We start from the raw sequence: 26,222 nt of genomic DNA, 5'->3' as shown, positions 1-26,222 counted from the left end.
AAAGTTTCACCTTGTCGAGGGCGGGGGCTGGGGCGGGGCTTGAGGAAGAGCGACCCCCAGGGCTAAGCGTACTGGCTGCGGGAAGGGCGGGGACGCCACCTCCCCAACCCTCCCAGGGTGGTGCCAGTCCCCATCTCGGCCCCTCCAGGGACTGTTGGGACAGACCTAGAGCCACAGGGACGAAGAGGCACGTGCTGGGGCGGGTGCCTGGGTCTCTTCGCCTCCAGCCGGGACGCTCCCGGGCGCCGCCGTTGCCCGGCTGAGTCACTAGCCGGGCAGGGCGCGTGTGGGAAGGGGCGGAGCAGTCCGAGGGCGCTCGGCGGGGTTCGGCCCGGGCCGCAGGTGACCCGGACGGCCTCGCTGCCCGCAGCGTCCAAGCCCGGGTGACCTGGTGTGGAGCCAGATGCTGGGCGACCGCTGACTCTCCGGAGAAGGGCGGAGCGCGCGGGTGGTCCCTGGCCGGCTGACTCCGCCGCCCCGCGCTCCGTGCACCCCAAGGTACAAACTCCAGCCACGTCGATCCGGCACCCACCCTCTCCCAGAACCTGCTTTCTTTGTTCCATTAAGGGAACTGGCTACCGCTCCGAAGGACAAGACCACCGAGGTGGGTACGAGCCCGGGGGTTTAGGAAACTGAAGGTATGGGGTCGGGGGAGGTGCAAACTAGCGTTGAGCTTGTCGCTTTAGGAGGAATGTTGTTGACGGCCACCTGTGTGACTCAGGGACGCCGAGAGCATTGGGTGCTCCAGGGCTCCTGTAGCTCTGCAAGTTTCACCTCTGGGATCTGACTCAGATCTTACAAAAGGGATCGGTCACCCTGTCCAGGGTGATGCAGCCCGCAAGGTTTGAGCCCAGCTATTTCCTTGTTGCCAGCCCTGCTTTATCTGCCTTGCGGGAGCGCGCGCGCGGAGGGGGTGGGGGTGTCTTTCCCAAGGGCAGGTGTTTCTGGGATGGTCTGAATTTTTTATTCCTGGCAAATACCCAGAGTGTGTGATCCATCATTTTCTATCCTACTTTATCTTTTTGTTGGGACTCAGTTGAGGTGAAATACATTATAACCAGAGGTCAGGCAGTCTGGCTAGTAGCAGTATAATTATTAAAACACCAAAGAAAGTACAATGCAGAATTTATTCCAAATTGTGGTTTCCCATTTCCTACCTTTTATGTTTAGAAGAGCCATTCACTAATTTGGAAGTTGGCAAGGTTTCTAGGGACTCACGCATGAATGCTTGTCCAGTGGCTTTTCCCTTATCACAGGCTTGTGTTCAAAGCAGCTCTGGGGCAGAATGAAATATTGTCAACTTTCTAAAGCAAAATAATCAGGAGGCTCTAATTGCCAAGTTAAAACGGTCCATGACTATGAGGAGATTGTAAAATCTGTAACTGGAGAGAATATAGACAGAATTTTAAGAAGACTGTTTGCATTTTGTAGCATTGGGTGGAGGTTTATTCTGTCGCTTCCAACAGCCAGCCACACACACATTGCCATGCAAATGGATTCAGAAGAACATTATTTTCCTTTACAGCTCAACTATTATAGCTGACTAATGAATTTCTTCTGCATGAAGATGATCTGAAAATGGTGTACATGATGTTTCCCTTTGCTACTGAGACATAAATTGTGCTTTTACGGGAGCAGGGTTACTGTTGCCTGGATTATTTACAGGTATATAGCTTTCCCCTCCAGCTGGAAGCTTCCTTGGCTTTGTTCTCAAGTGTAAATTTCCACTGTGGAACAGAAGTGGGGTGCTGTGGTCTGTGCCGTCACAGGTTGTGATATAGTCAATGTTTATCTCATCTGAGCAGATAACACACATGAAATGTACATCTTCAATAAGAAAATTTATGGTGCCAAAAATGTGTTCCTACAGAGCGCAATAGGTACTTTAAATTTTGTGGTCAGTTTTCAAACTCAGCAGGGCCTCAGTCAATAGTTATTAACTTAGCCACATTCCACTGTAAACAAGATGGATTTATGGCATGTCGAGGATGATCAGGCAAGGACTGCCTTTCCCGAGACTGCTTTGTTCTTGATCATTGGCAACAGGGAATTTACACCAGGGATGCACTACAGGCTTTGAGAATCCTAGGGCAAGCTTTATCTGTAAAATTAAAAAGTACAAATATGGACAGGCAGTTAGTATGTGAGTCTAACATTTTTTACTTCTTTTAGGTCTATAATGAGAGGAAAAATAACAGTTTTCTCAAGAAGGTAAATACCTACAGTTTATGATTTCTAAGACCATGTAAACAGTGTCCTGTGTTTGTCTTGAACTTAAAGAAAAATGAAGACTGCACTTAGAATTTTATTTAAAACGTCAGTTTACAAAGCTGTTGATGGAAATACGTAGTTCAAACAGGATGAGTCTGATTTTTCTCTTCTAAGTTTGTGTAATAAGGTAGAGATTTTCTCAGAACAAAGAGGATAACTCAGAAGGGGCTGATGCTTCATGTGGCTGCCCAAGTGACACTGGCCGCTGTGCCTACTGCAGATTATTGAGAGGTGCATGTTATTTTGCACTGAGAAAAAAAGATTATGAAGCTCTGTCCTGAGGGCTCAGTGTCTGACAGAGTAGTGATCTGCTGTCATACCCATGGTCACACACGGCTAATCACGTATCCAGATCTCCTCTCTGTTCCTCATCTCTGTAACTCCCATTTCACACAGCTTTCTGGTTTCTTCTTCCCAGACATGAGGTTTAGGAATGGTCACTAGACCCATCTATACTTGTTTTCCTGTCCCAAGGAGGGGGGTGGGGTATGTACAGGTGTTTTGCCTGTATGTATATGTTGCCTGTGCCTGTGGAAGCCAGAAGAGAACATCAGATCTCCCGGAACTGGAGTTAAGGGAGTTGAGCAAACTACCATGCGGGTGCCATGAACCAAGCCTACTCCTCTGTTAGAGCAATCTATTTTTACTGCTCTTAAATGCTGAGCCATTTCACTAGCCTGCCTATGATACCTGTGGCCTGTTGTGTTTGTGCCTGCAGCACCTAAAGTCCTTATCATTGTCCCTTAGCAACAAACTGAATGCAGAAACCCAAGTGCGAGGGAAGTAGTTTCCTTTTCCTGACCGGTTTATGTTGCAACTCCTGTCAGATACTGAGCCCTCAGGACAGTTTCATGATCCTTTACTCAGTGAAAACTAACATGCAACTCTCAATGGTCTGCTGCAATAGGTACAGTGGTTAATGTCAGTTTGGAACCATTTTGATTATGAGTTCTTAACACATTCTGATTCATGACTAATCTCAGATTTTTCTCACTCAAAATAGCAAAGTAGTTTTACTGTGAGCATTAGCTGTGCTGGTTCTAGGAGAGTATATGAAACTGGGGAAGGGAAATGGAACTTATCTGCCCTTGAAATTTGTAGTCTGATTGGGCACACAGATATTCAATATACAAAATAGAGCTAGAATCCATAATTATTAAGGGAACATAAAGACCTTCACATAGCTAAGCCTGCTTCTTTTTTCATTCTTCATACCCTCCAGGCTGAGCCTGGCTCATCTTAAGGTCTTCACAGTTCCACATTATAGACTAGGGAGCCTCACTATGTGCTCTTTAGCCCATACCCAGCCATCAGAAGAGGTCAGCTAAATTTCTGCAAAATTTTCCACTGAGGCACTTATTAATGACCAAGATGAGTATAATATTTCTAAGCCCCTGGCAACAGGCATTCATGCGCATGTGTGCGCACACACAGAGACACGCACACATATACATACCCTCTCCCTTCTTTTCCCCTTCTCTCCCTCCCTCTCCCTCTATCTTCTCCCTCCTCTCCGTTTTCTTTCACATTCTCTCTTTGTAGAAAGACTTTTTTTAAAGCCCACGGTTTATTCATATGTGTGGGGTCTTCTGCCCCATTATCAGATTAAGAGCTGTGAGTGACTTTGTAATCTGCCCTCCCATCAGAAAGCCCATTCTCAGATATTTCTTCAGCTGCGTTAAATTGTTTAACGTTTATATTCCCCTTGGGTTTTGTTTTAATAAAAACATCCAGTAAAATCTGACTACTTCGCTTTTCAAGGGACGAAATGAATAAAGTGTTTTTATAAGCTATAAAACATAATTGAGAGAAAAAAATCACACGTGTGGCATTTGTACCAGAAGGCGTGAGCACTTTAAAATAAAGAACAATCAACTTTGGAAATCACAGACCCAGGCATATGTGTTTCTTTCTGCAGTTGTGTGCAAGTGTGTTTATACAGATTAGCATCCATTTTAACTTGCATCAAAATACAGAGATACAGGGCCATATAGCAATTCTGTAAAAACCTATGGGCCAGATAAATTACGTCGTGAGCGTGAGAACCTAACTGTGTTTCTGAGACAGTGAGGTAAGGAAGTTGTGAGATGTGGTCAGGGAACTACAGGTTCTAAGAACACCCAGGTCTTTTCTCTTGGTTCATGGTATTTCCCAACATACATCCGGTCCAACGTCAGAAATATTGGTCCATTACGTTAAGAAGGTTCTTTCTTACTTTCTGCCCTGAGCCTAGTCCAGTGAAATTTGTGGACAATAATACCATTATAGTCATTGCTGATCCTTTCCAGGGTGACAAGTGAGTGCCAGCAAATAAGGTAGTTGCTGATGGCATGCCTGTGTGCAGTGCCCTCCTCTCTCTCTCTCTCTCTCTCTCTCTCTCTCTCTCTCTCTCTCTCTCTCTCTCTCTCTTTCTCTCTGTCCTTTTCCGTTTTGTGTGACTACACTGTCCTGGATTCCTTTCCTTCTTTCCTTTACTCTGTTTTGCCTATGCCCTATATGAATATTTGCAAACAGGTCATTTAAATGAATGAGACTGTCCATTTTCTTAGGTACTGGTAAAAGTTCCACCCAAGAGGAGACAGTCACCACTTGGCATCCATCATTGGAGCTGTCACGTGACATCTCTGTGTCATGAACCAACAATGTGCTTCTTCTCTTCTGAATTTTCAAGAGAAGACACACAGCTCCCGATTTTAAACTGTTGACTTGGTATCTTTAAATGACTATATACCCAAGAAGGACAGAGATTCTACAGACTAGATTTGGCCGCATGAGGCCACATTGGGCCCTCCCCTACTGTGTGGCTCCTTCAGGTACTGTCCAACTGAGCAGCACACACAGCCAGAGAGACTTAGCATAGTTTCTAAACAAAGTGCTTAGTTTTTTCTAGACTTCTCAAAAGCAAAATAATAATCCCACTGTGGAAAATCAAGTCACAAAAAAAAGAAAGAAAAGGTTATTTTATCAGTCATCACCTATTAGCATATAGTCCTCTAAACTGATGCGTCCACATGCTTTGCATCAGGCTACGGGCATTTCTAAGCAACAGGATAATCTAGTTATTTGTTCTTACACTGAGGCCCTCGTTTTCTGAAACCTGACTCCATCATAACTCTGTATGTGAACTTCATTTCATTTCCAAGTTCCCTCCTTTAGAATAGACTCTCCTCTTGGAATATTGGCTCTTTATTTTGGATCAGTCTGGGCTCCCCTGCCCCTTTTTGCTTCCCCTGCTATTGAAACTCAAAACATCCACTGCCTTGCTGGCTTTGAGGGCTTTTTCATAGCAGCCAGTGTTGCAATCTATTTTTCTAACGGAATAAAGGTTATGTATCACAGGTTATGTACGAACCTGTTTGTTTTAGTCCGAAAAACTAGGTAAAGTGCCCGACTAGAAAGCCATTGTGTAAGAAAGGAAGATTCTGGGCTCTATGTCTTCCTACTATTTTAAATACAAACATAATAATACTCCATAAAGCTGTACACATGTTGAGATCACAGCCCTTTTCCTGTTTTGAAATGATTCTGTGTTGCCTGCTAGTTGGAAATCTGAGATAGCACCTAGGATCTCAGGGCCAGTTTTGAAGTTGTATGTTACAACAGCATGGTCTGGGGATCCAAAAATGACTCCAACTGCTGACCTTTGACATAAGGTAGTCACCCAAACTTTGAGAGAGAGAGATGGAGTAAATCTGTGTAGCAGAATTAGAGGCCTGGGTCACCTCCTCAGAGGCCTGCTCATGTGGGAAAGAAAAGCCCCGCCAAGTTTTAGGTCCCTAAGACAACTCAAACTGACTTTAAAAAATAAGTTTTGGCTTAGCTTGAGACCAGAGCATTTTTCGCTCTTTGAGTTTTAAACCTAGGGGTCTTTTAAGGGAAATTTAATCCATGTGTTTTTGATTCACTAAACCTTAAACCATTACCCATAAACTGGATGTCCCTCCAACCTCTTTGATGTCTATAAAATCTTTGAAACCATGGAAGTACCCACTGTTTTTCCAGGAAAAAAAAATGAAGTTGCTTTTTGCTATGGGTCAGTAAATGGCATCTTTTAAAAATCTGGGATAGTTGTAAAGTATCAACACAGCTTACTTAATGGGTACTTACAGGATGTGAAAACTGTTGGTACCTTAGAGACCAGATCCTGTGCTACTCAGTTGACATCCTTACCATTGCCAAGGAAACATTTTTGATGTTTTAGATACACCTCTTCTTTCTAACGCATGTATCCCAGATATCCGTCTTCTTTTTTCTTTTGTCCCTTAGTAAGCACACAGTAAACAAATACTTAGTTGAGTGTTAAGTAAATGACTTTCTTTTTGCAACCCAGAACCTTTTGCCTAATGCTAGTCTTTGTATTCAATATCAATATCCATCTGTCATGTCTTAGAACAAAATCTATTCTGAGTGGGTTGACCTGTTTCGGCAAATTTCAGGAATAAGCCATCTAACTAAATATATGACATTTATTGAAATTCATTTTGTACTGTGAAGCAACTGCCTTGCAAAACGTGCTGAAAATAGGAAGGAATTTCTAGGCTAATTTGATTAAATATTCTGTTGTTACCATATGCTTTCTGAACATTGATTTTCCCTCTCTTACTATTCCGGTCGTCCTTCCTCCCACCTAGACACGTTTACTGATTGAAAGCCATGCACAGAAAAGGAAAGGTATATGATACATAAGAAGAGCAGCAAGTTGAAACAGGCTTAGAAAACATATACTATAGTTATAAATTACTGTTGTGTACAAGGAGAGAAGGCTGCCCAGCGGTAATGGTTCTACTGGGTTTTGTTCCAAACAACATGGATGACACATTCTTGAACTGCATTGTCTGGAGAAAAACACCTTCTTGCTGTAGCTGGACTTCCTGTTTGTGTGTAATTTCTGGTAACTGTATTTCCCATATCAACTCAACACAAGCATGAAGCTTTAAATACAGTTGAAATGCACATGGATAAAATTCATGGCTGCTTTGGAGAGAAGGGCTAGGTGCAGGACTTGAAAGAGCCATGATATCTGTTTCAATGCCAGACTTAGATTTCTAATTGCCCGTTATATGTTACCCTCAGAAACTCTTCCTCGTCCAGAGCGTGCAACATGTGAGGTAACAAAATTTGGTTATTTCTTATATTTTGTGAGGATGGGAGAGAAGGGGGAAACTACGTTATCACAATTATAGATTTTTTTATTTGAATCTGAAGGTTTGCTGCAACCATGCATCATCAGTAAAGCTTGTTTTGAGATTTAGTTCCAGGTAACTGTATATAAGGAATAACTCCAGTAATACCTGAAGTTTGGGTGGGTATTGGATCACTGAGAAAGCAGGGGGGATGATAGGAAAACACTTGAAGTGTTGAGGTGCAATGTATTTCAGAGTGTCCCATGAAGAGCCAGGCTGCATTCATGCATGCATGGCTTCATGCCTGCCTACAGGACTGCCTTCCTTCCTTCCTTTCTTCTTTTCTTCCTTCCTTTCTTTCTTTCTTATAGGTAGCTTTATTCTTGATAACTTTAATATATCATAATCATGCTCACCCCAGTTCTTCCCCTTAACTCCTTTCAGATCCATACCCACCTCCCTGCACCCTACTTTATGTCCTTAAAAACAATCTATAGCCCATCAATTCTGATTTAAAGTGTCATCCTGTTAGGAGCCTGGCCTTAAAGAAAACATATTCTTTCTCTCCCAGAATGTCAACTCTCCATAACCCTTCTTCTAGGAAGAGGGGCTCGTGGAGCCATTTCTTCTCCATCTAAAATAACAAGTGCCTTATCTTGTGCAGGTTTTGTGCAGGCAACCACAACTGTCCTGATCTCTGGAGTCTAGTGGTTCTGTCATGTCCAGAGGAGACTATTTTGTTCTGGGGCTCCCCAACCTCTGCCTCTTATCCTGCCCAGGCATTTCTACCTGCCTCTTCTACTGTGGTCCCTGAGCCTTAGTGTAAGGGTGTGATGTAGATGTCTCATTTGTGGCTCCACAGGGACGTTGGATGGTTGTGTTACATTATTAACCACTATCCACTGCACATGAAGAAACTTCTCTCATGAGGTCAGAGAGCTACATAATTCATAAGTAGGGAGATAGAAATTTAGAGAGTAATTTGATACTATGACCATTTAGCAAAATTGATAGCAGTAGGTTCACCATTTGAGCCTTCATAGGGCAAAGGCTCCCAACTATGGGCTCTCAGCCAGATTTGCAGTTAACAAGCACGTGTGTCCTCCTTAAATAAAATCAGAATGCAGTTGTTGACCCGTACTATTTGTTGCACAAATGGGTCTATCTTGCCAGCTACTGCTGTAGCTCACAGGACTCACAGATGGGGACCGCTGATGATTTTTTTTCTCCCCCAACCAAGAGTAAAGTCAATAATCTAAATTATTTCAGGAGCTTTGGGACATCTCTGACCAACAACTTGAGAGGAGATATCTCACACCTGCCATTGGGCTTGTATTTGGTAACCTTTGCCTTCTCAGGTGAGCACTGTCCCACATGTAGTGTAGATCCACCTAAATCCTGCAATGTGAATACATATACGTGTGTATGAAGCTTACAAAGTGGGTTTCTATATTGCTTCCTCAAACATCTTCATCATTGATTGTCCCACTCCAACCCCCACCTCTGCTCTACCCTCCCATCCCTCTCTCCACTTAAACCTCCCTCCATCATCCCCCCTTTCTCTTTTTATATCATCTGTGTTTTATTAGCCTTTTTCCCTTGGGATGATAGATAAAGATGATGAACATTTAACAAAATATTTCTTAGCCACTAGTCTATCTTCTTCTGAAAACCTTGTAAGAATCCATAGCCCACTTTTTAATTTTGACGTTCACTGTAATGGGAAAGAGGAAAATCAACGTAGGAAAACAGCAATGGAATCACACACACACACACACACACACACACACACACACACACGTGCATGTGTGCGTGTGCGAGCGTCAGGTTGTGGGTAGAGTATAAGCTTTCCTTCTCTTCCGTCACACATAGCTTAATTCTTACAGAAGGTAGACTATCCTATGTATTATTATTTGAATATGATTGCATCACCCAAAACGTCCATGAATAAAGAACTTGTTCCATATGGTAAAGCTAGGTTGAGGTGGCATAGACCTTGAAAAGATGAGTGGAAGTAGGAAATATGTAGTTCACTGGAGACTTATGGGACATCACTGTCCCTCTGACTCCTGGCTTCATATGTCAGCACCCAGGTTAATAGACTCTAGCCATTGTCTTCCGATGTTCACCATGAAATCCTCACCAAAACTCCTTCATACTCATGAGCCTCCAAAACTGTGAGGCAAATAAACCGTTTCTCCATAAAGTCAGCTGCCCTCCATATTCTATTACAAAACTTACTAATGTAATGATCCAGATTTGATCTGGCCTCCAAGTCTAGCTTGTCTTTGTCTACTAGTAAGAAGAGCGGGAACGTAAGGCAGGAACACAGCTGTAATTGTCAGTGGCATCTTCTAAGTACTCCACAGTTAACCCTCTACACTGGGGCTAGTTCATCTTTTCAGAGAAAGCTGTTGGCATTAAACCACACAAGATTATGATATTTTATACCACTTTCACAGAAAAAAAATGTGATCATATGTAATCATTATAATGCATGAATAATCTATTGTGAGCAAAAGCTATGTATGGTCTCAATAACTATATCTATGGTCATCTTCCACTGACATATCATCTGTTCTGATTGTGAGTTAGTGTACATTGAGGATGTATATTGAAACCTTTCTTTGGAGGTTCACCATAATAGTCTATGCTAGAGTGTGTCAGGAATGAGAAATTAATATTTTAAATAAATTTAGACAGTGATCTACATTTGAGGAAAGCTTATCTTCCTGTCTTTTTGTTTTTACTTCTCATATTCTTGCTTCTCTAAGAGTGTGAAATGGGCAGTTATCATCTGACCCTGGCCTCACATTTGGACATAAACCTCTCTCTTCCACCTCCAAGTCAAGGCTACACGGCTCAAAGAGCCTGCAGTTTTGCTTGCTATCTAGTTAACACAAAGACAACAAATGTTTATCATTTAAAAACTAGAAGAATCTTTAGGTTTCAACATTACATTTGTGATTGTTGGTTGCCAGGTGAAGAACTTCAAGCAGAAATGAATATATATTTTGGGATTCTCAAAAATGCATTTGTGACTAGCCAAAATTAAGAGACTTCTCAATTTTATTTCAGCCTCACTTGCACATATCTGGATTGTCCCTTGACATCTGTATGTCAAGACCCAGTGAGTTTTAAGCACTGGTCTTCAAGGAGCTTTTAGTAAATGCTATTTAAGTCACCAGAAAAGTACAGATAAAATCCCAGGCAGTTTCCCTAATATAGATGAAAGGTGACAGCGCTTGAATCTGTGTCATAAGTTGATGAATTACTTTCCAACTACTATTAAACATTCTAAGTGATTAAGTAGGCTGGAATTCAGCATCAAGGCTCCGTCCTAATTCCTAAACGGTTTTAGTTTTCAGAGTTAGATGATTATTATATCTGATTCATTTCTTCAAGATCTTTGGCCTGTTGCCTTTATTGAAGAGTAAAGAGTGTCTGTTTTGATGTTTTTTTCCTTTCCCCAGAAGTTATTTCTTCCAGATTTCGATAAATCTGATTCTGAAATAATAGTAACAATAATCAGAAACTGACATTTCGTCTTAATAAAGGTTCAGGGAAATACTGCATTATGTAAACAAGAGGAATTTGCTACAGTGATCATAATCAGGTAGCCTTCTGCTCCTCTGCTCAGCCTCCACACTCAGTGGGAACGGGCACCAAGGTCTTTAAGATGAGAGCATCCCGAAAGCTTTGCCCAGTCCATAGAACGAGTTCCTCTCCTACAGGTCTCTGCCCCATCTTCCCCCGGGCCCACTGCAATGACTGTACACTCTCACCATCCTCTCAGGTCCTCAGTTGTCCTCAGCTATCTTTGGTCTCAGTATAAGGTCTCCTTTTATATATGGGGAGTAACAAACACATTTGGTCTCCACGTGACTCATCATTATGTCTCTGAGTATGTCTCAGGGAGGGAGTGGTCTTTCCAACCTCTGACCCTGAGCCCGCTCTCCCCCAGGTCTTTGATCGCCTTGCTCTGTCCGCCATGCCCTCCTTTTGCCCCCCTCTCCTCCCATCGTTTAAGTCTCCTTGGCCATTTTTCATTCAGTCCTCAGGTAACCAGCTGCTGCCTCAGAAAAGAAATAAAGCACAGATGCAGGGTGCGCTGATAGGATCTTGAAGCCACAGTTGCCCCAGTAGTCACTCTGGCTTGTCTTATCTTTTAAGTGGGAGTTCTTGAAAAATACACGCCTAACCTGTTTTCTCTCCTTGTTCCTTCCCTAGCTCATTTCACTCAACTAGTCTCCTCCATATGGCAAAGAAATGCTCCTCGCTGTCAAAGCTAATGGACATCTGTTTTATTCCAGCTCTCTTCCATGTGGGATACACTACAGTCCATGATGTATGTCTGATTTCTTCGATCCCTCTAGAAAGTTCTGCCTTAGCCTTGAAAAATCATCCAGACTTGGCCTCTGTGTCTCCAAGTTTCCTCTATTCACGACTTTTCTTTATACCTTTGTAATAAAGGCAGTGTTAGTCTTTATCTAAAAGGGGTGGGATCAGAAATGATTAAAATTTTAGAGTTTTCTTTCAGATTCTAGAATGTGTAGAATCTGCTAGCTGAATCTCCTGAGTGAATATCTGAAATAAAGAAAAAATGCTCCAAAATTCAAAATGTCTCAAGTGTGCAAGTGTGCCAGTACTCAGAGGATAGCAGACTTTGGAGCATTTTGCATTCTTGATTTTTAGATTATGGATATTTAGCCTACATAAAGTTTAAATGCCCTGCTCTCCTAAGGTGGTGACTTTCTACTCAACTATAGAAACAAAATGATCTGAATTTTGTTCAGAAAAAAAAAATGTCTCTTGTACATTTTGGCACAGATTCTCAAGACAGGAGGGGAGAGATAAAAGCAGATAGGAAACTGGAGCAATCCAGGTTAAAAAATGGCGCTATGCTGAACAATAAGACAGTCTACAATACTCACATACGAGAGTTTAGTATGATGACTTGAAAATCTGGGAGATGAGAGACACTGATCTGTGATACGGACTGGAGAGCAGGTGTCATGGGCTGAGTACAGGCACCACAAAGATCTCCAACTGCTCCCTCAGCTTGACTTAGTCATCCTGTTTTTCTGGTCTGTTAGCTTTGTTGGCCCCAGTCTTCAGTTCTCCAGGTCTTATCACCTATGTTCTGTTCCTTTTAGAATGTATTCTTGACTTTTTGTTTAAGAAAATGACGAACAGCTAGCAACTTCAGGGAGAAGGGGACTGTTCTGGTCGGGGAGTTAGTAGGTTGCAGCAATACAGCCCATCATGGCAGGGGAGCATGGTAGCAGAACATGGGGTTGACGTTCAAGAAGCAGAAAGCAATGATGCTAGCACTCAACTTGCTTTCTCCCATTCCCCTTTCTATTTTACCTATACCACACTTGGGGTAAGTCTTTTCTACCCTGTCCTACCTTTCTGGGAACACACAAACATAAGCAGAAGTGTCTCTCCTAAGTGCTTCCAAACTCAATCAAGTTGACCCTGAAGATTAATCATCATGGTGTTCTCAACCACCTCCATCTCCTTTCACCCTATCTACATGCTGACAGCTTCTTAACGTAATTCTTTAGCCTAGATTTTCATCCTTCATTCTAAGACTCTAATATCCCACCACATGCCCAACAACTCTTGGCTGTTTACATAGTACTTTATCTGTTCACACAACACAACCACACTGGTTTCTCCAAATCCCCATCAAACTTCTGGTCTTCTTGAATCCCACTGGTTTTTCTAATACTTTCTGCCATTAATTGGGAAAACCAATCTCCTTATTATAAAATCTATAATTCTTTTTATTTATTTTTTTTACTCACAGACCTAGTATTTTAATTTCATTCTCTCGGTCTTTAAAATATAACCACAATTCAGCCACTTCAGCTAGAAGGAAACATATTATTTCTGTCACTGTTGAAATGCATAAGCAGTCTGCCACTGGCTTCATTGCCTCTCCCCTATGCCATACAACCCCCTGCTACCAGCAGTCCTCTCTCTCACACTCAAAGGGATTCCATTCATATATAAGCACCCCCTCAATCCGTACCTTGTATTGGGCTCTTATTTTATTCCAACAAAAGCCAGAATCTCATAGTGACCTGTGAGGGCTCTACTGTTCGGATTCTTTGTCTTTCTAGACCTCATCTTTTGGATGCCAAGGCTTAGGAGGAAACTCACCAAATGTGTCACTTGTTCATTTCTCTTACCTCTGCTCAGAAATCTCTGTTCCCCTGTCATTTGGCTGAGTGCTCCCTTCCTCTTTCTTTTCTGCAAAAGTCACCTACACAGATTTTCAGACTCAAAGACTTCTCCCTGTACTCTTCCTTGAGACAGTCCAAATATCCAGACTATCAACTTCTAATATACTTTATCTCCATCCAGCATGCTTGTGTGTATTCTCATCTGAATGCCCCTGATGGGAAGTACTTTCCATAAGAACTGGACTGTTTGTCTGTTTACTGATGTAAGCCAAACACATAGTCGGGCCTAAATGAACATGTACGAAATTCAGTCTGAGTAGAGGTTGGACAGGCAAAACTAGTGCTGGGGAGACGGATTTTTATACCATCTGCTGATAAAGGTAAGAAGACAGATGCTAAGCTAGGGAGTCCCCACTTTATTCCCTTTGACCCTTAGTTGAATGACCTCTCACAGCCTTTGACTCCTCCTCACTTCAGTCTCACCATGCGGTCACTAAAATGGGATATATGTACTAATTGCCATATCCATTGACTCCCACCTACAGACAGAATGCATAGCTTTCAACAAACTGCAGGAGAGGCTTTCTGTGAATGCGATTTGGCAGTTTCAACCACGCCAGCCCCTCTCACACAGATGCTGCACTGAGGAAAGCCCTAGACCTTGTCCTCACTGCACAAAGTGCCTGTGCCCTTAGCTGTCAAGTCCCAGCTTAAGCCATCACCAACTGAGCCACCTTTAGCTCCATGTGTTCCTCTCCTCCTATGACAATGTTACTGGGGTTGGGGGAGAGATGGGGGATGGGACTCCCAGTCATTTTGACAGTGACTCTAAGTAAAAAGGGCCATTAAAAAGACCATTCGCCCTTCTTGCTCTTTCTTTCCCTCAAACACAGATCTTCCACACTCACAATAGCATGATTGCATACACACACGCGCACACACACACACAAACACACACACGCCCCTCGGTTATTTTCCATTGATCAGTTATATAAATGCAATGCTGAGCACAGTTATTTTTAAGTTGTCCTAACCTTTAGGTTTATTGATTTTTTTTTCAAGCATCCAGGGTGTTTACTGAATGTTAGAAATAGGATTCCATATTTACTTCTCTGTCCTGTCCTACTTTCTAAGGGATTGGCTTGCTTGCCATTCTCTGCTCATTTAAAGGTATCTAATTTTTATTTTGTTGAAAATGTGCTTAGTTCTTTATTTTCTGTTAATGTATTGATCTCACCACGTGTGTATGCTTTTGATTTTTTTGCTCCAATATAATTGCATTATTTTCACCCATGAAAATCCCCACTTGTAGACAAATACAGCCAAGTTTGGTGATTACATTCATTCACAGTAGTTTCACAATTTCTACGATGCTGAGAAAAGAAACTATTGTGTACAGCAGCTTCAAAGCCTAGACCTAATTCATTCGATTTTAGAGTCTGCTTGCTGATGTTAACTTCCCAGGGAACATTCTCAGATGTGAGCCAAACAAAGTTCAGAAGTGAACAGAGTATTAGTCAGAAAGGCCCACCTGATACAAGCCCTGGTGTCTCCACCCTTGCCCCATGCATGGTTTCTCTTTCCTTGTGACAGAGCCACCATGACAAAACTGGGTCTACTCACTGTCTGTTTCCCTGTGCAGCTGTTTAACTTTTGGCTTCTGAAAACCCAGAGGAAATGGATCAGCCAATAGTGTTACATGACTATAATCCTAGCACTAGGAAGCACAGACAAAAAGGACAGTTTGAGACCAGCGTGAACAACAACGGAACAGGACCTTGTCTCACTCAAAGGATAATGAAGGGAGGAAGGGATGGAAGGAAGGAGGGAGGAAAAAAGGAAGGAAAAAGATGGATTAATCCACCGAAGCACCGATTCCCCCATTTGGAACTAGAACATGCCTTATGTCCAGGACATTTTCCACTCCCTACCCCCACACAGAGGAGGGAATGTCTGATTCACTGGTGAGCAATGTTTTAGCTTCCTCTGTATGTGTCTTCCTCTCAGTCTACGTTCCGACTGCCTAAACAGGTTCATCTTTTCCAAACTCTGGTATGAATGTAGCAGGAAAGGGTTGCTAGGCTTAATTTATTTTAACTTGCATATACAGAAAGATGTGATCTGTGGATTTATTGTATTCAGTATTCCCGGCTTAACTGAGTAAAATCTGGTAGGGCATCTACGCGATCTGAATTATAAACTTCCATTCATCTATTAGACTGAAAGGGGGAAAAAGAAACCTTTGCTTTTGGTTTCAAGCCCTTTAGCATGTTCTCAACAATGGGGAATTTCAACCTCCACATTTTCAAGGATAATGAAATGTTCTTGTATGAGTTACCATTTATTAACAGGGTAGATGCCTGTCCATCAATCGGGACTCTGACAATTCAATGAATGTTCTGAGTGGTATTTTTCTTTACAACATGCACAATAGTAAAACAAATGTCCATTTATTCCTTTTTCCCAGAAGTTGCATGTTGTCAGCCATTCTTCTAAGAACAAAGATGTTTGCTAACAGATTATGAATTTATGAGACAAAATCTTGAGGATAGAATAGTATTCTATTCTTTTTATCTTTACTCTTGCCATATCAGGCTTGGACAATGATCTTAATCATATATTGAAAGTAGAAAATGCACAATTGGCTTTTTTTTCCTTAGGCTAAAAGTCTGTCATTTTCAACTTAAATGTTGATCAGGAGAAGGGCTGAGATAACCGCATAATAATCAGAACAAAAACACTAGCTCTCTTTAGTGAAACACTTGTATAATACCCCAGAAGGGGTGGCTCTAAACCCCATCATTATATGGGGCTCTAGTCCCATTCATTATAACACTTGTATATTATTCTAGTGCCAAGTTTAACTTGATTACTTCTATAGACATCTATAGCTGAATCTTTAAGAAATATACAGATCTTTTTATGAAATTTCATGTAATGTGCAAGTTGCTCTCTTCATTACAACTTTTCTCTTTAAAAGAAAGTTTATGCCCTTTGACAGTTACACCTTCATATAATATTTTAAATCATTTCATGAGCTCGTTACCATATTGACCATATTTAAAACATGTTTTAGATATTTAATAGGAGCAAAAACAAAATAAAAATAGGAAATTATGCACAGTTTGAAAATATGTACGTGTTAGGGAAACAAACTCTTTAAAAACTGAGTCAGGCCTGGTGGTATGTGTCTTATTCCTAGCTATGGAGAAAACTGAAATAGAGAGTGATCAAGTTTAAGGTCTGCCTAGACCACAGAGAATGTTTGAAGACCTCATGGACAATACAGCAAGCCTGTCTTGTAACAGATAAAGGGCTGGGGTTTTTCTGTATCGCAGAACGCTTGCCTCACATATACAAGACATTTGGTTCAAATTCTGGTACAAATAAATGAATTAATTAATAAGGAAGGAACACAAGAAAGCAGGCAAACAAAAGACAGAAAATTGTTCTACTCCCAAGATAAATAGATCCTACCCAAGTCGTTTTGTTCCAAAGTTGTGTTGGTTTCAAAAGCTGGTCCCTCCTTTATTTTTCTCTACATGTTTACCACTAGGTTTGTGATTTAAATGCATCCATGGGACTGGATATTTACACTAAAAAAGAACCCAGTATCTGAGATTCAAATGTAACTGGCTCTCCTACATCTTCACTTCCTAAATCTCTGTGGGGATATGGGCTTACTCTTTAAACTAATGGCTCCTTTTTGGCTCTTACTGTAGCCTCTGTCTTGGAAGAACTTTAAGGACTTCAAGAGCTTGAAACTGAGTTAGAGGAAAACCACAAGATGGCCAAGGATGAGGAAATCACAAATAGTCTACTTAACTTGTAGAGAGAAGGAAGGAATGAAACACTGGGCAGGTATTCAGCGTGGTCTCTCCCAGAGCACTGGCCAACTTCCTCGTTTCTATTGGGAGCTGGCAGGACCAGCTAAGGCACAGCTCCGGATAATAAGCAGAGGTGGTACATTTACTAGGTGTCAGTGTGTGCTGCATAAATGAATGCCAGTGTAGCCCGTAATTTATTTAAGACCCTCATGGCCAATCCACAAGGTGGAAACAAAAGAAACTGGCCCTCAGGCCAGGCTACATGAAGGGGCAAAGCAGATTCATATCCACCAGTATCTAAGTTCCTTCCACTCACTCTCCCCTCCACACCCTACCTCTTTTCCAGAATGTAATTATAATCTTACCAAAGAGCAGTTGGAGGGACTGGAAAATCTTGAAGCTTTCTTCTGTCCCTTTAGCCCAACATTGGAAATCATTATTGTCAGAGTATCTTGGGCTTGGGAGGTAGCTGTCTGGTAGGTCATTGGCTTAGTATCCTTAAGGCTTTGGATCAATCTCTAGTGAGCGAGGGAAGGAGGAGAAATGGAAACAGTAAAAGAAAGGGAGAGGAGAAGGGAGGGAAGGAAAGAAAAGGTTAGACATGGAACAATCCCAAGCCCAAGGCACTCTCACAACAGTGATTTTCAATGGTGGTTAAAGAGATAGAGGGAAGCTTCCAGATTTTCCATGTCATGCTGCTGTTCTTCTGTAGGATCATACTTAAAGGGTTAAACTGCACTGGAAGGATTTTGATAATGCGAATTGTCTTTATTACTATACACGGTAGTTAATCTAGAGGCATAGGGGTAAAAATCCAGGAGAAAAAAAAAGTTGTAAAAGTTGCTTTTTTTTCAACAGTCCAGTGGTTTCCTTTACATTTTGATTTAGGCTACAGACTTAAGGTATGGAGTTTATCCTGCTGTTCTCAAATCAACAGAACTTTTCAGTATCTGGACAACTGAGAGTCATATAATGAATGCTTACAAATATCTGTTCAGTATTGTGTAACACCATGTAGTGTGCCTGATTACAAAACCAGTATTTGAAATGTCATTAGAAATTTCTTTCTTTTATTTCCCCTTTTTTAAAATTTATTAATCATTTAACTTGTTTACATTTCAAATGTTATCCCCCTTCTCGGTCTCCCCTCCATGAACCCCCCACCCCATATCCTCTTTGTCTCTAAAAGCGTGCTTCCCCATCCACCTACCCACTCCCACCTAACCCTCTAGCATCTCCCTTCCCTGGGGTATCAAGCCTCCGCAGAACCAAGTACCTCCCCTCCCAGTGATGCCAGATAAGGCAATCCTCTGCTACATATGCAGCTGGAGCCATGGGTCCCTCAACTCTGATTGGTGGTTAGTCACTGTTTCTGAGGGGGCCTGGTTAATTGATATTGTTCTTCCTATGGGGTTGCAATCCCCTTCAGCTCTTTCAGTCCTTCCCTTAACTCTTCCATTGGGATCTCTGGGCTCAGTCCAGTGATTAGCTCTAAATATCTGCATCTGTCTTAGTCAGGGGTTGGCAGAGCTTCTCAGAGGAGAGCCATACCAGGCTCCTGTCTGCAAGATGCAATAGTGAATGAGTTTGGTATCTGCAGATGGGATGGATCCCTAGGTGGGACAGTCTCTGGATGGCCTTTTCTTCAGCCTCTGCTCTATTTTTGTCCCTGTATTTCTTTAGACAGGGACAATTCTGGGTTAAAAATTTTTAGATGGGTGGGTGGCCCCATCCCTCCACTGGGATGTCTGTCTACTGGAGATGGTTTCTTCAGGTTCTATCTCCCTGCTGTTGGGTATTTCAGCTAATATCATCCTCATTGGGTCTTGGGAGCCTCTCAAATCTCCGGTTTCTGGAACTTTCCAGTGGTTACTCATGTTCCCCACACCCCCCAGTGCTATTTATTTCTATGCATTAGAATCGTGCTGCTATAACTTTATTGTCATGATCCTTTGTTTTCTTGTCTGGTGGAGTTGACACATGCATAGTAATTATGCAGAGGTTGGAAGTTAACCTTGGAGTTGGTCCTAATCATTTATCTTCTTTGAGATAGGGTCTTGTTTGTTTGTTTGTTTGTTTGTTTATCACTGTGCGTACCCGGCTAGCTGGATACCCACTTCTGAATAGTCTCATGTCTCCACTTCTTATCTTGGACAGGGTCTCTGGTGATTATAAACAGGCATGTTACCTCATCACTTTATATGAGTTCTAGGAATCACCTAAGGTTTTCACACATGCATGGCAAGCCTTTTACCTTTAAAGCTAACGGAAAGAATATCAATTTATAGAGGGCTATAAGTATTCCTGAGGATGTCATTCTTGCAAGCCCTCTTAGATGGAGCAGTGATTGGTTTTATGGTTTAGCTTCTTCAATATGGCAATTCAGCCATTTCTCAGAATAACAAATTCTCTTTATATAATTAAACATATTGACATCTTTCGTAGTTTTGTATGTTAGATCATTATTTGGATACATTATTTTCATCTTGAGCTCATTCATGCTACATATTCTACTTCAAAAATGCATAGTAGGAAAAAAATAAAAGTATACCACCTTAGAAATCTGAGCTGATGAACATGTTTCCAGTATACCAGCTGAGGTGTTTACGAGTAATTGCTCAAAAACACAAAGAAATCATTTTGTCCCACTTATTTGAATATTTTATGTAGTATACAGTCATAACATGCCTGATCTTTGAGTATTTTATGTAAAGTTGCTTTTATGCATTTGACCTTATGTATAATTTCCCAAGTCCGTAAGTATTTTTTTTATAGCATATTGTTTGTTTGTGATTTGCAAGGAATAAAGGAATTGTTATGAAACTGCTGACCAAAAGGGAAGAATGAAAGAAACTATCTCACTAACTCATGTGTGCTTAAAACCTGGTGGGATACAGATGTTAGTGAGAACCTCTGTCTCTCCATGTTCAGACTCTTCTGCCTATAGCATCAGCTTCACACTCAGGCTGGCTCTCCCCACACAGTAACAAAGATGGTCCTCAGACACTCCAAGGTGGTATCATCTGTAACGTTTGGAATCTCTGAACATGAGTGACTCTCTGCCAGCATCCATATGGTTGTCCTTGCTTTGGTCATATGTTCACCCTGACTGAGCACTGGCTCAGAAGACTAGAGCTCATTGAAAAGCCAGTCTGGTGAGCATCCTCTCCCTGCAGTGAGAAGTGAGCATCATGATTGATAGGCAACCTCAGTAGATGGAGTAGTGAGGGTTTTCAAAAGAGCTGCCAGAGGAAGAAACAATAGGGGCTGAGCAGATATAAATAAGTGTTCACTTAAGCAAAATGACTTTTGAGTACAACCTTTTCCCTAGAATTGCAACTAATTAAGCACAGTTCAAACAAGCATCGTGTATTTTTGAAAATTTAGAAATACTAAGGGGACCTTGATTCTATGTGTACCATTAGATAACATTACATTCTCTTTGAACACACATGTCATCTGAAAAAAATCAGAATAATGTTTGTCTTATGACTATAATTAGGAAAATTATATAACTGAGTATATCTTGTAAACTCTAGAAGGTGCTTTCAACAGAGTAATGTATCATGTGACTTCTGAGAAAAATCTGTTCCTAAAGCACAATTAATTGTGTCAAAGTTTATGAAGTTTTCTCTCCTTTAAAAAATGTAAATGTCCCATTATACCTGCTGAGATTTTCTTTGAGGAATCAGTCCTTAAATTCAACACTACGCATTTGCTGCTGATAGAATTGTTATCAGGCATAGATGCTGCTCAGTAGAAACCTATTGCTAGATTTGGAAGGAATGCTGTGACCAAAGCAGGGTCGAGAAAACTAGAAACAGATAGGTAGTAGAAACGAGTTGAATGGTGGGTTGGAAGGTTGTGCTGAGCCCAAATTCATAATTAACAAGCTGTCTTTGATGAAGAGACTCCTAAATGCCACAGGCTTTATGACCAAGATGGCACAGAGGTGCTCATTCCTAGGAAATGTTTGTTCAGTGAGCGTATTCTTGCTACCAACTGCAGAGAAATAAGGAAATGTTTTATAGGTGATTCGGTTTCATCTGCTATGTGCACATTTCAAGGGAATGAATTAGTCAGTTGGTTGACTCATCTTTGTATGTTCCATTTAGTCAAAAAAAAATCAGCTAAATGGCTAGCACTATTTCAAAAAGGAAAAAAGAGGAAAAGAAATAGAGAGAAACACATTCTGTGTTGAAAGTCTGATTCAGACACATTACAGGATTTAATGGATCAAGATGGAAATATATGGAAGTGAGAATATTTCTGAAGTCACTGCCATCATAAACATTAAAATTTCTGGCATAGCCCAGTTTGTCATAGAGCTAAGGGAGAAAGTTGGAGTCATGAGGTAAACATGATTCTCATATATTCAGGTTGATAGCATTGGGGAGAGGGGTAATTATAGAAAAGAAGCCCCAAAGATCAGAATTGTTAAGTTGGAACATACTTTGGAGTTGATTTGGTTCATTTCAGGAATGCCAGTAAATATTTCATAACCATCCCCGGGTAGGAGGACAAAGCTGTAATGTGCAATATTTGCCAATTCCTATGAAACAACACTTCTATCGTGCTGATTTTTAGTTGTCAAGATAAGGTCACTGAAATACAAGTTGGGAAGAAACTCACAAAGTAGGTGTAACTAAGCCAGTACCTGGGGACTTAAGCATGTTACTGGTTCAAAACTCACTCTACAAATTGGAAAGATGCTGAAGCCCAAGTAGTTCCGTGACTTGCTCTGGGTCATACCACTTAGCTCCGGTGCCACAACTGAAGCTAGATTCTGCTACTCGGGATTATGAATGCACTACGAGGAAAACACTGTAATTGATTGCTAAGTTCACATAACTCTACAGCCTGGCTACAGTTCCCTTCTTTGAACTTCTCACCTTGAGTTTAAACTGCTGTGTGATTGTCTCTGTTTCCCACCACTCTGTGTTCTCACTGACACAAAGTAATTCAATCACCTTCGACTCTTCAGTCCTCTTCTTGGTATCTGAAACATCATAGATACCCATCCATGTTTTCTGAGTCTATGAACAAACAGTGATACTAGAGAACACTCATTGATTTACCCTGGGCCAGACATTGTGCTAACATGTACCCATCAAGGAATTCAAAGAGTGCCACCTTCAGAAATGAGGTGGGTCCCATAATGCACCTGACCAGAGTATATGTTTGTGCACTAGGCACCAGAGTCTGCACATGGCACTTTGCTCTCACCAACACACACCTCTGTAAACAGGGAAAGGTCTTAATTAACTGGAATGATCCAGGAAATGGCATGTGTTAAGTGATTAAGAGCATCCATCTTCCCTGCTAGTTTACTTTTGATTTGCCGTCCTCTCCAATGAGATAACAAAACCTCATTCGTACATTTGCTGAAATCCAGCTCATTAAGCATTGGCACAGTGAGTGCCTACGTATAGACCTTAGAACACGAGTCTTAGTTTAAAAACATAGGTAACTCCTCAGATGGTAAAAACAGAATAAAGATAATTCTGAAGCTTCTTTCACAAGAGAAAATCTAAAAGCCATGCACATTCAATACTGCATTAATGGGTCAACTTGGATGCAAATGAGTTATAAAATTGTTTGACCTTCCCTTAGGAAATAAGCATTCATTTATTTACTTAAGGTTTTTTTGAAGAAAATATAGAAATAGTGTTCTCATTCTTGGAAGATATATTGACATGTGTCATGTTAAGAAAAAACAGTTTTTCATAAAATGTACTCTGGACTAATACAACAATTTTTCTCCAATCCTTACTTTTTATTCCTTCTTGTTTCTCTCACTGACATCAAAAAAATGTTCTAGCATATTTCAGAACAATGAGAAATACACATAAAAATAGTAAGTTCAATTCTTGTCTTCAAATATACTCTAAAATGGCCAAGTATCTTCAAACTATCCTCTCTTTTTTATACTTAAAATAAATCATATGAGAATATTAAACTGTGGGTGCAGAGGTGGGTGAGTGACCTTAAGTCACATAGCAAGACAGAGAAGGGCTGGGATCAGAGCTCTGATGGAGGAACGTCTGCTCAGGCTGTGATCTCTCTCAGTGTTAATGAAGCATCTGAGTGTGGGGTACTGTGTGTTAGGCATAGAATTGAGTCTTGGTTCACACTGGGTGGCTTCTGTCAAGAATGCTCGTCCAGAAGAGGATAATAATCATACTTCCTTCTTTACAGGATGTTTGTGGAGAGAAGTCTGATGGTTTAGCAGAACGACTGGCATGTGGTAAGCACACAATGCAAATTTTTGTTGGTTTTATTATTATATGGCGTATATCTCTTCCAGTAATTTATCTTACTGAAGCTTTTCTTTGCTCTCTGGTATAACTGTGGTTTTCTGGCTTTGTTACACATCCCCTCAAAGCCTATATTGACAACAAGATACCTCCACAGGGACCCCGAAGACCGCTGTGTCCTCAACTGTCTACCCTAGGTTTCTTCTCTTTCATGCATGTGAAGTGGTAGTCACACCATGTCAGTTTTATCTTACCTTAAAGGTAAGACAGCTTAACGGTGCTCTTTTTAATTTCTTGCTGGGCTCCGTTTGCATGCTCTGCTTTGGTTATTTTTGCACCTCTTCCTCTAGCTGAAATCCCTAGTTCCTCCTTTACATCCATTTCTTGAAACACATGTTCATGTAGTCTGATTTACTTGTAGACCATGGAGTTACTATGTTCTGAATCTTCACTACTGCTGTATTGTTACATAACCTCTCCTCTCTGGCTCTACATGGATTTCTACATGGACACTGTGGCCTCTCTTATGTTCCTGGAATCTTGGAAATACTTGTTTGGAATATTGCGTCATCAGCTTTATCTCTCACTTGTGCCTGTCACCCCACTTCCCAGACTCTACTACTTGCCACCATGCTGCCTGGGCCACACGCTCCCCACTGGTTCTCTGCTCTGCACGAAACCACTGTGTCTGTGAGGACACCTCATTCACTGTCCTTGAGGAATGAGTTCTAACCTCATTTACACTCTAGTTTCCTCCCAACTCACACAGCTGTCTGCTAGTTTACTCGTTGCTTCTACCAGTGGACTATGAGCTTTCCAGAGCAGGGCACCGTGTTTTTATTGGTACTGAAGCAGTGTTAGTTAAAGAAGGGAAAGTCTTGCAAATAAGCATACATCCATCCTTCCTACAATTTAACAGTGAAATCCAAACAATTACTGTTGTCTTCTGCTTGTTCTTGGGTGTACATTCTACTTCCTCAAACTACACATTCCTGTGCACCTTTACAGCTACTGTAAATTTATTGAAACCACTCTTTGAAGGTCAACAAATAGTTCTTTCCTGTATGAGCTAAGTGCCCCTTGAGACCCTCGCCTGACTTCTATGATACTGAAACAAAGCTGGCTCTTGATGTCTCAATGACCTGAGCTTTCTTGACTCTTCATTTAGTTCTTTTAATGTAGGTATTCACCCAGATTTAATTCCCTGGCCATCTCCTTTTTCATCTAGTGCCACCGTGACAAGCATACCAACCTAGGTTTTAGTTATCGCTTTTTTGGTTTATTTCTATCTCAGAAGTATCAAGTACACCGAGTCTTGGATTTGCATCCCTTCCTGATTCTGCTTCCTATTGTATCAGTCAAAGCAGATGTGTCTCACCTGGACCAGTCACAGCCCTCATCCATAATGGCCACTTTCCTCAGAAGCCTTTCATTATTCACCTTGCTTCCTTGGCATAGATGTTCCATCTGCTCAGAAAGTTCATTTTCCATATACTCCAAGCAACGGATTCCTGATAAATAACACGAACCCTCCTAATCATTCCTATGGTAGACCTTACTTGGTTCCCATTACATAATTAAACTCGGCATGCTTAAAATCCGAATCTTTTAGCCACCTTCCTATTGCTGCCTGCCATGCCGGTGTAACTCAGTCTACTCCTGCCCAGATGACTCCCGATCATCTTACCTTCCTTTTATTTGGTGTATCCAGGTGTCGAATGCTACATACTGAACTATGCCTCATTGTCTCTTTCTGTTCTTAGGGGCACTGTATTGCTTCTAGCCCTTTTTTACTTCACTCCAGGCCATTATATTTGCTGGCCAACCGTTTCTTTAAAACTCCTAATTTTTAGAAATACAAGAGAACCAATGTCAGAAAGTATGGAGTAAGGTTCTTGTTTTTGAACCTACTGCTTATCTTTTATTTACACAGAGATTCGGTATACATTAGTTTAATGCCAAGTGGTGTTCCAGGCTTCTCTGTACCCAATTATTGAAATACAGTAATGAGTCATACAGATGCTGTCCTCCCTCTTCTGGACCTCGTGACATGATGAACATGTGCCTGTTCCTCATATCATTATCTCATACAGGGACCATCTCTCTCGCTCTTGATGCTTGTGGTTTGGGGTTTGTCCTATATGGGGTGTCTTAATGCCAGATAGTATAGTCAGTCTATGTGTGTTATATAGTAGCCATTTTTGAGGTTCACTGAAAGGCAGGGACCATGTGCCGTTTTCCATTTTCTAGATTGCAAGCATAGAGATATGCACATATTAGTCACTTGGTAACTTTGGTGTGGTTTCGTAGATCCAAGGTTAGTAGTCTTTGCCATCACTATAATGCCAAATATGGGTTTGAGCATTATTTAGCCCTGTCAGAAAACACAGTGTTAGGTAATTAGCTTTCATTCTAAAACCTTTCTTTTACAAAACAATACCCAACCCCTGCCCACAACTATTATCAGTAGAGTTTACATGGTTTTAGCCTGTGCCCCTTATATTTTTCAAAATGGAAGAACAAATCAGTCATGATCCCTGGGAGAAAAAC

General features: G+C 41.3%; 1 protein-coding gene across 1 annotated transcript in view; it reads left to right on the top strand.

Moving 5' to 3' along the window:
- Positions 1 to 452: 452 nt before the first annotated feature.
- Positions 453 to 26,222, top strand: part of Met (MET proto-oncogene, receptor tyrosine kinase) — a 104,096-nt gene continuing 78,326 nt past the window's right edge. Inside the window, exons 1-2 of the mRNA XM_028778432.1 lie at positions 453 to 604; positions 23,614 to 23,662. The gene's annotated coding sequence lies outside the window, so the exon portion shown is untranslated. The remainder of the gene's footprint in view (positions 605 to 23,613; positions 23,663 to 26,222) is intronic.

Source organism: Grammomys surdaster, unplaced genomic scaffold (assembly GCF_004785775.1).
Source record: "Grammomys surdaster isolate TR1022 unplaced genomic scaffold, NIH_TR_1.0 335, whole genome shotgun sequence".
Classification (NCBI taxonomy): Eukaryota; Metazoa; Chordata; class Mammalia; order Rodentia; family Muridae; genus Grammomys; species Grammomys surdaster.
Note: the sequence above shows the minus strand (reverse complement) of the source record. Positions and strands in the feature narration are given on the sequence as shown.